Source organism: Balearica regulorum, chromosome 23 (genome assembly GCF_011004875.1).
Source record: "Balearica regulorum gibbericeps isolate bBalReg1 chromosome 23, bBalReg1.pri, whole genome shotgun sequence".
NCBI classification, from domain to species: domain Eukaryota; kingdom Metazoa; phylum Chordata; class Aves; order Gruiformes; family Gruidae; genus Balearica; species Balearica regulorum.
In genome coordinates this window covers 5,228,798-5,241,846 of record NC_046206.1, presented here as the reverse complement: position 1 = coordinate 5,241,846, position 13,049 = coordinate 5,228,798, and the positions used below count along the sequence as shown (strand labels likewise).

The following is a 13,049-nucleotide window of genomic DNA, read 5'->3' as shown; positions in this document are numbered from 1 at the left end:
GGGATCTCCATGTACATGCCCAGGACCGGCTCCTCCAGGAAAAGGGGAGATGAAGACTAGCCGGTCTCAGGATACAATAGCATCCCTGCAGTCTCGCCGAGCTCACGGAAGCCAGAGGACAGCGGGGAAAGCACAACGTAACTCCCTTCGCGCAGCGATCATAACTTTGCAACAGCAGCTCTTTAACAGCTTCCCTCACTAACAAGCTGCTCTTGTTTTCATGTTTTGGAATGGCTTAATCCTGTATATGATAACATCCCCAACAAGCGAGTGCATTAAACTGTGACAGCTTTTCACTGACCTAAGCAATTGCATTGCGAAAACGCCATTAGTGTCTCTCTCTTCTTCATCTAATCCCCCCATCCCCTCCCTCCACCTTCTCCCCGGCCAGTAAGAGCTATGCTCGATACCACTATTAAATTACCCTTAGAAATACGCTCCTCAAAGAAAATCAATGCACATGTGTTTTAACACTTGTCACAAATAGATCAACTGGGCAATCAAACATATATTATTCCACCCGAGGTTTAAATAAATAAAAGGGCCACATGTTGATGGCGTGCTGCCATGGCTAGTACACCTCCTGGGCTGCTGCCGAGCCCAACGCTGCTCTCTGCTCCGTCGAGATCTGTTCTAACAGCGATGTTGCGTGTACAACGCCGCTGTGAAAAAGGCGCAAGGGAGAAGGGGTTAAGCCCCAGTGCACCAATGCTCACGGCGCCTGGTTTTGCAGCGATGCTAACATACGCTCTGCGAAGTTTGGGAGCGTGCAACAGCCTGGTGCAGGCAGCGCTCCCCAGTCGCAGCATCGGGCTGTAGTACAGCCTCACTGGGCTTGTTTTTCAAATCCTTCTCCTCATTCCCTTCCTGACACTATTACTTACTGCTTCTGGTGCCAGCGGGACGATTCTCCCCGGGAGCATGTCTCGGCATCTCTATATAAAGGGCCACGGTTGATGGTTTGTGTGGGGAACGTGCACACAGGTCTAAAGTGCCTGATAAATACATCATATGCCTGGAAATCTATTCCTACTGTGAAGACGTTTGCTGCAACTATTTTTACTTCAACATCATTTTCTCTCTTCTTTTTCTTTTTTTTTTTTCTTTTTTTTTTTTTTACCCACCCCTCCTCTTCTTTCCTTGGTCAAATCGGGACAGAGAGGGATTTCTTGCCGACTAATTAAAGCCCCACATGTTAATGAACTCCCAACACTTTACTGCCTCAGAGTGTCTGCAGCCCCACAGGAAATTAATAAGAGCTTTAATCATGAAGAGACGTGAAAGGTCAGTGCCTGCTATGGGTCTCCAAACACAGAAGGCAACAGAATCATATCATATTTTAAAAGCACCCTGCTGTGAAGCCATGGGGCTGAGGACAGAGACAAAATAACAGGCAGAAAATGAGAGGCGAGGCTGCCGTCACGGGGCGAGGGAAAAGCGGGACAGGGGAAGCTGTAATCACACATTCCGCCTTTGTCTTCTATTTAATCTGCCCTATCTTTGTTATTTCTTTTTCTCCCAGTGCAAGGCCAGATTACACGTGATCGATCTGCTTGAGAGTAACCCTTTACCAACCTACCTGACGGCTCATCTCGTCACCTTCCTCTCCATCTGCTTGCTAACCAAGCTCTCCCCAGTTCTCCCTTCCCGCCTATTTGTGTGCATCTTCCTAAAACTCCTTTCAAGATATTAGGAGGTACGTAGATAAATTGATATTGTAAGTACACGCTCCAGATGGACCAATTACTGAATTAATCCATAATACCTGCCTGGTTACAGTAGCTAGTTATTTACAGCAGTCACCAAAGCACACACACAATCTATTCATTCCTCAGCACAGCAGCAAAGCCCAGCACTGCAAACACCAGCTCCACAATGCATTTTTAGCCCAGCCCGGCTGAAACTCCAGTGCTTGAAGGTCTTCAGTTCGAGGAGCATCTCCAAGTAGAGGCACAGCTCCTCCTCACCTTTCCAAACCCCTCCAAGAGGCTCCAGCAGCTCTTTCCCTCTCCTCCCGCTCTCCCCAATTTCTCTGATCTCCGAACCTCCAATGATGTGATTTCCTACCTGATTGATTGTAAGAGCTTCAGCTACTCTAATCACAGATCAATGGCCCGCTCCGTGGAGAGAAAATCATCCTCGATGGTGTTTATCATCCCCGTAAATTTCTGCCATCCTCCTCTCGCTCCTCTACCTCTTTAACCCCTTGCTGCCTGTTGTCTCCAGTTGATCTCGCATTGGGCGCTCCTCGGGACGGGCTTAGGAGGGAAACAATTCCCCCAGGACATACAAGCCACTGCTCCCAGGATGCTCACCAGCACGGTTTTTCCATAAACCTCTGATCCTGCCTTTAGCAGAAGCCCCTTGTATCCCCCGACCTCCACAAGCCAGTTGCAATCCCGATACCAAGAAGGAAGAAGGTCAGAAATGAGGCCAAGCAGCAACCAAACTTCCCTGCAAGTTGGAAGGAGGCCCCGGAGGAGCAGAAAATTTGGCCACTCAACACAAGCATCCAGACCTAAGAGCTGAGCCTGGATCAGCCATGGGCCAGAGGCGAGGCTCATACCCAAAAGCAAGGGATCAGACCTAACACACCACCGCTCCAGCCCATCTCCAGAGCTTTACGCTCCAGATGCCTTTCTATATTTAGGTTTATGAGCTAAATCCCGAGAGGAAAGGAGCCCCCAGCACTACTGCTGAGGCTCAGACAAAGGCTTGGCAATGCATAGCCCACGAGAAAACCCGGCCTTGCAACGACATCAGATACACACTTCAGACGCCCTCCCGCTTACAGGCACGCAGCAAGCGCTTCTTCCCTCGAGTTCAAAGCCGACTCTTCCCTTTGGGCAGGTTATAATTGAGCACTGTGACATTACCCACACCGGCCACTCTCGGAGACGTGGCACCGGTCGAGACCCATCATCGCTCCCGTTTCTCCCCGGCAATTCCTCAGCCTCATTTTGTCTTGCGGTTCCTCATCCCCTCTTGGGATTTGGCCCCATCTACAGAGATAATTGGAAAGACACCCTCCGCATCCCCCTCCTGTCAGGAGCTGGCTGTCTGACACTTTAAAGGCAATCTCCCTGTTTTCCTCCCCTCCCTGCTCCCCACGAAAGCCTCTGCTGAGATCCTGGCAAGACGAGAGCCATGGGGAGCGGGACTTCCCAAATAACTCATCCTCTCCAGGCCAGCCTCAGCTCCCCCTTTAATTTCCAGCTAGATTTCATCTGACAGCGCTTTAGAAAGTGGTACGAGAAATCGCCGTCGGAGCAATAATACCATTACAGTCCCTGACCGGCCATAGCTGAGGATGCAATAACTGCACCCGCCGCTCACCTCTGGCTTTGGCCTCGCCACAACCCATCCTCCTCCGAGCAACCCCATCCCCACGCTGCCTGCTGCCCCCCACTCTTGCCCTCTTTTTATTATCCTTTATTATATGCTGGCAGCCCCAGGAGAAAGAAGGAGCACCCAAACCCATGGGAGACACAGACAGCAAACTTTCCCGGCAAGAGCTGGTCCCCCCCCACAGCGAGCATCCCTCCCTCTTCCTTTTGCTGCCGCCGCCGCCGTCGTTGGCCTCCCGAAGAACTAGGATATATATACACACACGCAGATACATATATATATATAAAAAGAAGAACGACCCGCTTAATGAGCTCTGATACCCTCCTTGTAAAGAGTGGGAAATTATCTGCGAGTCTAGGAATATCTTCATTAAAAATGCATTTAGCTGTGGAGCGCTCCGAAAGAGAGACCTGTAATACATGAAAGATTAGCCCCAGATTGCTGATTGGGCTCTTTCACATCGTTATGGTAATTAGGCTCGAACAGGCTGTTGTGCTGACTCCGACAATTTGCCGGGCTTGCCTTTGTCTGAGATTTAAGGTGGATTTTCCCCCCCTGCTCCTCACCCTGTCTCCCTCCCCACCAATTCCTCCCTCTCCGCTTGTCTCAGCCCCTGGCCGAGGAGCGGGCACTACCTCGGCTCATCAATATGCAAAATGCCACGATCCGATTCACCCGCGCTCCCCGGCTGCCTCTGCCAGCCCCGGCCCTGCCTCGCACGGAGGAGAGAGAAGAAATTAACGGTAATTACGAGGTGCGAGTGGATATTACAGCTCTCAATCTGATTGCTGCTGAAACCAAATAAAAAAAAAAATATAATCCAACTTAATCAGCCAATTATTAAAGCAGGGAATAAACAAACGGCGATGTGCCCTCATCCTTCCTAACGTGCTGCCGTGCTCCCCTGCCTATGGACCCGGGGGGAGCCCGGCTGGGTCATGCCTTTGGCAGACAAACCTTGCTCCAGTCTGGCTGGGGGTTTTTTTGGGTCCCCTCTGGGTGATTTGAAAAGGAAAACTTGCTCAGCCCATCCAGCCTGTGGAGTGGGAGCGAGAAAGGCACGCTTCAGACGAGGTGTGAGGGGAAAGGAAAATGCTCAGTGGGTTTCCAGGGAGGGCCACAGCTAATGATTGCTGTTTTCAACAAGTCTCATGGCTCACCCCTGGTTGTGAAGCACTACTTCAGCTTTCCTGAGCTGCTGAACCCCCTCCACAGAGCACACGGCTGCAGACCTCCTCCGATCCACAGCAGAAACGCTACGGCAAGGCACGCAGCTGCCTGCGAGCCACTTGTTTAACCTCGACAAGGAGAAAGGGCCGTTTCGTGGCACGGAACCTGCGAGGCAGCGAAGCCGGGAGCGTGCCGTATCGCTGCTCGGGTATCGCTGCATCTTATTCCCCTGAGCTACAGCAAAAGAACTTCTCCCTTTGGTCTCACCTCAGGATCCACACGCAACAAGGTCCTTCAGTGGACTCAACCAAGACCTTTATTATAAAAGATCCAAGGCAGATCTGTCACTGACGCTGGGCAGCGTCCTCCTGGCTAGGGCTGGGTCTGAGCCGGTGCCTCTGCCTCCCTGGTATCCCAACCCCGCATGGCTTCCCCAGCCCCGAGCTGCCAGACATCGCTGCCATTTCCCACAGCCCGCTGGTAATCACGAGGTGGAGGCAAAAGGTTTCCACCCTCCCTTCCTTCCTCAAACCAAGTTTGTTTAGCCCTTAAGCTACTGTGAATATTGAGAGGGAGAAAGAGCTGCGTAATGTAGTGACAGCTCCGCTGTGTTCCTGCTAATGCAGATATCATTTGATCAATGTGATCCTCTGCAACCTCTTGCGAGGATTAATAATGAAGAACGCTTCCATGGAGTGAAACCGGAGGAGCGGCAGACTTTGTTAGCCGAGCGCTTCAGGTGGGAGCCGGCTGGAAGCAGCGCTGCCAGGGAAAGGGACTCGCGGAGGGTGTCTCTGGGGGGGGGGGGGGTGTCAGTGCCCCCGAGATGCTGCCCGAGGATGGGGAGGATGCGATGACCGCGGGGACGTGAGGGAAGGCCAAGGTACACCGGCAGCTCTCCTTCCATTTGAACAACCCGCAAGGGGTTGCAACAGCCCCCTGAGCCCCCCTGCACCTCTCCATCACCTCTCCATCATTTCTGCACCCCAAAAAGGGGCGGGGGGGGGGGGGTCGGCCACAGCACCTCCCCATCCCGTGCATTCGGGCATCGCCATGGGATGCTCTCGTGCTGCAGATCGCACGTGGCCCTGGTGCCAAGTGACCGGCTCGAGATAGAGCATCCGATCTGGCCACAAAGGGATAAATGAAGCACAGCAGGGAGGACGCACGGGAGGACTTCTCTCCAAAGACCTCGGCGTGGTGGCTTAGCTGCCTCTAAACACCGCGTGTGCTTCTTTCTTTCTTTGTCTCTCATTTTATTTATAACCCTGGTTGGCGCTTTTTTTTATTATTATGATTACTCCTGCTGAGCTGTAAAGTCGTTGAGGAAAAAGAGAAAAAAAATATTAGGGCAAATGTGTCAGGCAAATTAGACTGGCTTCTTACAATCGGCTGCTTCTCTTGTATCCTTTGCTTTCTGTGGCTCTCTGTCCCTGGTCCCCGTGTACATATAGATGCTCTCCCTCCTCTCAATTTCAGTGTCAAGAACTTTATTGGCATGACAAGATATACTGTGTTGCTGGAGTTAATACAGTCTCAAGTGTGTATGTCTGAGAGAGGTTTTCACAGTAGTAATTGGGTTTTATACAGTGTGTCCAGTTCTATATTTGGTGGCTGAGGCGCAGCTATATCGGGAAGCCATTTCTGCCACCTCTGCTTGAATTATGTAGATGATTTTTTTTTTTCCCCTCGCTTTTAAGGGCGAAACAGAGGTGGTTTGCGCAGCTGGCTTGCTCCTTGCCCGCCCCGCAGCGCGGCTGGAGGGGGCCCCTTGGCTCAGCACTTGCAGAATGGATGCTGGCTGGAGCAGATCGGGCCCAACCAGGAGCACAACCACCACGACTGAGCCTCCAGAGAGAACCCGAGGGTCTGCCTGTCCTCTGTGCTCAGCCGCTGCTCGGTCTGGGTGTTGCCGAGCTGGAGCAGGCTGGGGGGCTGCTCCGGGAGAAGAGGCACCTCGTTGATATCCGTATGGGGATGGGCAGGGCTGGGGTTTGCTTCCTTCTGCCCTGGATGCGTCCTCTTTTCTCCCTCCCCTGCCTTCTCCCTACCTCTCCCATCCTCTTTCTTTTCCTCGCTTTGCTTCATAGTTATTTCCCCCACCTTGAGACGTTCCTCGTCCTCCCCATCACCTTCCCCGCTTCCCCCCCCGTGGGGACGTATCCTGGCCCTGCATCCATGGCGGCCCCGTTGCAAACACCCTGGCAGAGAGGCCGATGGCACGTGGGTTGTTTGCAGAGCTAAGGAACAAATGGGACCGAGGACAGGCAGTCTGCGAGACAAGGAACCTTTGCTCCAAGAGGCGATGAAAGGCGGCAGAATTGGAAATGATTTTATTTCAATTAGATTTTAATTAGCCGCTGTCTCTGAGCCGTCGGATCAGTCGCCAAATAATTGAAAAGCAACAATATTTGCATGTGGCGCCTCGAAGAATAGCTGCGTCTGATCTGTGGCAGGGAGGGTTTGGGGAGATAATTCCCAAGGTCAGCTGCTCCTCGCTGGTAGTTCAGCGTGGGCAAGTTTCTTGCAAATAACCCACTGTAGCCTCACACTAATTTTACAGTAAATTAATGCCGAGCCGGCATTTGTATGGATTTAATTAGCAGGCAACACAAACTTTTATAAACCTTTTGCAGTGGCAATTTAAACCTGATTGCAAAGTTATTAAAGGCAGCCATGGCAGGCTGCTCCTAGGAGTCTGCAGGGAACCGAGGCGCGCTAAGGCACGGGGACTACACAACGTGTTGGTGCTGCTGGAGGTCTTCGTGGCGGGGGCAAAGGGACAAATACACGCCCCCCCCCCCAGCCCCGGCTTGCTGGAGATGGATCAGCTGGGTGTCTGATGTGCGCATCGCCTGCCTCACGTTTGCTCTGTGGCCGGAGCCAGAGCCTTGCTGGCGATTCCTCCTGCCTTCCCCAGCAGGTTGAGTCCTTCTAGGAAGATCAGAGATGTTGGCTCTCCAATCTGCCCCAAATTGCTCCTCTGCCCATTTCCAGGCGGTTGCCGCATGGTTTTTACAGTAGCTACAAATAGTTGGGAGGCGGCATCGCCCATAAAAGCCAAGGCTCTGCTCTCAGCACATGCAGGCAGAGCAGTTTATGAGCAGGTCTGTTGTCTGTGGCAGTAATGTGTTGCGTGGTCCCTGAAGAGAGCTGCTAGAAATCACAAGATCATGAGTTTCACAGTACATATCTACGGCTGGTGTCACAGATAATTAAAATAAGCGGGTTAGTAGCCTCGGTTGGACGGGTGGATTACAGCTCCTGTAATTCAGGGTGGGCATGGGTGTCAGTCCAGCCGTGGCTCCAGGCACAGAAGAAATAGCCCTGCAGCAGTCGGATGAGCCTGGCTGGCCACATTAAGGACATTAAAAATATTTATACACTCTGGAATGATGGGAGTTCCTTTTTAAATGCCTTCAGAGTGTGGCCATTTCTTATTTTACAAATAATTGCATCTAAAATCTACCTATATCTGTATGTGTGTGTGTATATATATACATAGGAAAATGCAATTCTTGACAGAGCGGATTTAATTGCCAACCTGCCTTTGTAAGAAATGGGAAATAGCAGCTTTTAATTACGATTGAGGGTTTTGTGTGGCAAGTCCAGGACACCTCTGCAATCAGCCAGAGAGATTCTGTCCTCCATGCTTCCCTCCTCACATGTTCGGAGGACAATGGCAAGTCATTAACGAGCTATAATGGGAAAAGCCGTATCTAACGATTACATTCTCTTAGCGAGGCTGGGTGGGTGACTAACCACTGGTGTACTTTTTTTCTTCCTTTTTCTCTTTGCTAAGAGCGTTCTTGCTGGAACCAGTCAAATATAGCCCAGATGCTGGGCCGCTGACTGCTGTGCTTGGCTTCGGGTGCCGCGTGATTGAGCACCGAGCCCTGTTTTGCTGTCTGTTATGCCGTGTAGATCTGGAGTCGCTCCACGGGCTTGCATTTGTCTGACATAAATGGGAGCAGAGCCTGGCCCGCTTCAGACCCCTTCCCCGGTAGCTGGAGGAGCGCTCTGATTAATGATTGATTGCCGGTATTAATTTGCTGCGTGTAAGAGTTGTCCAAGGACAAGTCTGAAATGGATCTTGTGTATCCAAGGGGAGCTGGGAAGAGCTGATGGATTCAAGGGGAGCTAAGTGCCGGCAGACACCTTTCCTAGGGTGGCTGAGCTACACGAACCCCTTTGGGAAGGTTTAGACGTGGCTGGTTAGACCTGAGTAGCTGTGGAGTTACTTTCTCCTTAGCTCCTCCATGCCTATAACCCGCCTTAGGTCCCTAAAGACATAACCTGATTTTCAGAGATGCTGGGCTAGGGTTTTTCTATACAGATAGAAACTATTGGGTGTCCAGCATCTTTCATGTGGGGCTGAGATGTTCGAGGGGCAGTAAGGTAGGGTCTGAAACTCCAGGTATGCTGGCACCCATCCCTTGGGTCCAGCACAGGTGACAGGCAGGATGAGGCTTGGATGCTGGCACCTACAGAGGAGCAATTTTTGAGGTCTCGGTCAGAAAGGGTCCCAGCTTTTAGACAGTCTGGTCTTTGAAAAAGCGGTCGCTGTGACCCAGACCCTTCTCATTTCTGACTCACCAGTCTCCTCTGCAAACCTGAGCCCAAATCTGGAACAGGGCGAGGTGGGAAACAGGAGAGGAGAGTGCTAAAAAAGTCAGGAAAGCAAGAGTAGAAGATCTGAGAGATATTTCCAGATGGATGTGGGTAGGAAAATGAGAGAGAACGCTATTTGCAGCTTGCAATTAAAATAAATCTGAGCAGGAGAGGAGATGGCAGTGCTGAGTCTGTTGATGTGTCTGATGAAGCAAAGCTGATTCACCTAGAAGTTGACACAGCTGTGTTAATGTGCCTGCAAATAGCAGCTCCTGTCTGCCTGTGATTAAGCCACGATGGAAGGCCAGCCTGTCACCTGTGGGTTTACAAAAGCTGATGCCTCCCCTTTAACTGGAGATGGTTTCTAGCTGGGTTCCCACGCATGCACCCAGCTCCCGCTGCCAGCTAAAGGAGCAGCACCCGCCGGTGCGGTACGTTGGCTCCAGCTCTGCCAGTGGAGAGCAAGGTACCATTAACTGTGTAAGCATTTCGATTGCCACCCATTACTTTGTTTTGCAGGATGCAGGCATGTGTGCAGAAGGGCGGGAGGAGGAAGGACCGGGGACGTGGCTTTTTGAGTGTAATTGCAGCGATTTACCCATTTGCTGTTGCGAGCGCAAGTGAGTTGTCAGGCAGGGGTCTAATGCCGGTTGCACGCACGAGGCGCGGAGCAGCGGCGGCATGTCATTAGCTAGCGTTGCCCATCAGGGTTTGGGGGCGGGGGATGAAAACCCTCCACCAAGGAGGGGTAGAGGATTCACACGCACCCCCCGCACAATCTAAAAATACCCCTCGGTAATCAAGCTCCTGCCGCTCGCCATTGTGCTCTCCCTGGCTGCTGGTGCTCATCAGTCCCTCGGGGTATAAATTGCAGCGCTCCTGACGGAACCGCTCGCTCTTGTTTTGACATCCCCATTGCTGTGGTAGTGCCGAGCCACGGTGGCACAGATACCGGGATGGCACGCAGCCCCAGGAACCTGCTCGGGCACAGACCCTCCTGGGAGGAGGCAGCGGCCCCAAAATGGAGCATCCGCTCGTGGGGTGTTCAGTGGGAGAAATGCAAGGGTGGAGGGAGATCCAGCTGTGCGTGCGTACAGGGAGCGGGGCTTGAAACGCTGCTTTTTGAAGTCTTTCTATTCCCTGAGCTAGAAATGACTAACTGGTCTGTCGAATATTAGTTCCCATATCCTTCCCCACCCCGTATCCTTCAGGCTTGGGGACTTCAGCCCCCCGATATAACTCTGAAGGAGAAGGAGGGAGCAGATCTGCAGACCAGCTCCTCTCCCTGCTGAGCAGGGCTGGGCCAAGCAGAGCTCCCGGCAAACCTCCCAGTGCCGCTGCAGGACCCGAAGGCAGAGAAGGAGATGCGATCTCGCTTTTTCCAATATGTCAGAAGTTGTTATAGAAAAGAGGCCGATCGATCACTCTGAGTGTCCACTGCGAGACAGAACAGGAAGGAATCAGATTAATTTGCAGTAGGGAAGATCAAGGTTAGATATTTGGGAATAGCAATCTCTCCGGTAACAAGCATCGGAAAGTGCTGGGAGAGGATAGCAGGAGATAGCGGTGTGGCTCACTGCTGGGGGCTTTTAAGAGCAACGTAGGCAAATATGTGGTGGGGATGGGATGGGTACTGCCTCGACAGCGGAGTCTGAGGCAGGCGGTTTCACAAGGTCCTTTCATGAGTCTGTAAGTGTCGGCTTCCCGGTGTAGTGTTGTCCCTCACCGCTAGACGCGCGCGCAGCCAACGAGGCTGCTGCGATACAATGCTTATTAAGCAATTACTAGGGGAAGCGGAGGGGGTGTCTTCAAACTGGCTCCTCTGCAGATTTCCTGTGAAAACTGTCTCGCTGAAATCCAAATGTCATCAGTCATCAGCAGCTGAACAGCCTCTCCGAAACCTCCAAGTGGGACGTATGCACTGGTTCATTACAGCTGTCATCCTGCTGGTGCTTGGGTTTATTTGTGGCGGTGGTGGTGTTCACAGAGAGCCTCTGCTGTGCTTTTTGGACACGAACGCTGGCTCCGGGAGCTGAGATCTGAAAAAAAGTTTCATCTGCTCCGAAGGCAGATGCTGTATCAGCACCCACCACAGTTTCCCAAAATTGTGCTGGGATAGCGCAGCCCCGGCCCCTCTCTGCAAGCCCCTGCTACCTAGCAAAAGCAGCAATCTCCATCACGTCTTCCTTGCTCGCTGTGCGTTATTTGCAAGGCCTTGGAGAAGATGAGGGCTTTGCAAAAAGATTTGAAGGGGAGGCAGGGGATGAAGAGAGGACAGAGTGGGTTTCTAAAGCTCCAGTCCTACTCGTGGTTGCTGTGGCGTGGCTTTCTCCCGTGCCCAGTGGTGGTTTGGAGCAGATGGACATCCCAACAGTGTCCCCTAGGGCAGGTGACACTTGCCCAAACTCTTTCCCCCCCTGCTCTGTTGCAGGGTTAAAGCCTATTCCCTGCTGCAATCAGAGAGGGGATAAAATGTGAAGCCAGGAAAGAGGAAACCTAATGGGTAGGTAATTAAAGGACATGCCAGGGGATAGATGGATGAATAGAGCAGAGGGAGGATGCGGAGGGGCTATAGAAACACATCAATACATGTGGAAGGGAGAGATGGACGAGAAGATTAATTTATGATCGCTCCTGCCTGTCTATTATTATTCTGAGTCAGAGGCTCCGATCACATCTGGAAAGTCTCCAAACCCGCCCTGGTGCCATAAGGTTAATATTAGGCCAGTGGCTCCGCCGAGATCCCCTGGGCTCAGAGCCGGATTAGGCAAACGCCAGCTGAAATCTAAGGTGGGCAGATAGGGGAGCAAGAGATAAGAGGGTGAGCAGCGGGGTTAGAGGGCTTCATGGCTGGGATTAGTGAGAGATGATACAGGCTGGCAACGGCTCAGGGTCATCAGAGAAGCGTTATCATCCAGGATGGCGGCAATGGAGAAGCCCAGACCAGTTTTAGGAGGGAGGATGCAGTGCCTTGTTATTTGTGTTGCTGGATGAGGTTGGCTTTTAGTTAGTTGCGCTCCCTACTTTCTAGGTTGGCTGCATTTGGCTGCTGCATCTAAAAAGCTCTCTCTGCCCCAGAGGTGCTGCAGCAGTTGGTGGTAAGTAGGGGTTTTGGAAACCTCTGCTTTGGAGTCCCCAGTGGTCAGGGGAGAGATGCTACGGTAAGGGACGAGGACTACAGATACCTCCTCTGCTGTGCTCCTGCAAGGGATGCACAGCACCAGGGGAAAAAGTTCACGGCTGCCTCCAGATGTGGGAAAACTCAAATTGCTAAATATATGGGGAAAAATAAAAAAAAATCTCAGCTTTAGTCTCATTCATTCCCATACAGTCTTTTTTCTAGCACCCACCTGTCACCCATCCACACGTCACAACCCGGGGGCAGCCGGAGAGAAGGTCCCCTCGCATTGCTGAGGTGGCCTGGCATTTGGGACAAAGATCTGCACCGATTTCTCCTTGTGCAAACGGCTCCACCATCAAGTGGGGAGCAAGAGGCACCCAGCTGCACGCCTCCCACAAAAACTTCTGTAACAAGTTTAATTTTAAAAAAAAAAAAAAAAAAGTCAAAAGAAAAATCATGGGGGTACAGAAGGATTTGCACCGAGACAAGAAGAGGTCCTGCTCTGCTCCTTGAAGCACCGGCAAAATCCTTCCTATCCCCTCGTGCTCTTGGGGGAAGATGATGGTTCTTCATGTTAATGGTAAGTGTCAGTGTATCAATTTCAGACTCTCCGAGAGTTGAGATGAAACATGTGCCAAGGTCAGGGCTGGGAGGCTTAAGTGTATCTATTGTCATCCGCATAATAGCATACGGATTCATTTCTATCATTTTTATCTCTCTTCTTTTTTAATAATCCCATAGCGAGGATATAATTCTCTATTAATACATTATAGAAGAAGCTTAATGGAAAAAAGCGGGG

At 51.6% G+C, this 13,049-nt stretch overlaps 1 protein-coding gene across 6 annotated transcripts in view; it reads right to left on the bottom strand.

Annotated features, from left to right (window-relative positions):
• The window catches only part of OPCML (opioid binding protein/cell adhesion molecule like), a 287,268-nt gene that overhangs the window by 47,878 nt on the left and 226,341 nt on the right, over window positions 1–13,049 (bottom strand). The window lies entirely within an intron of this gene.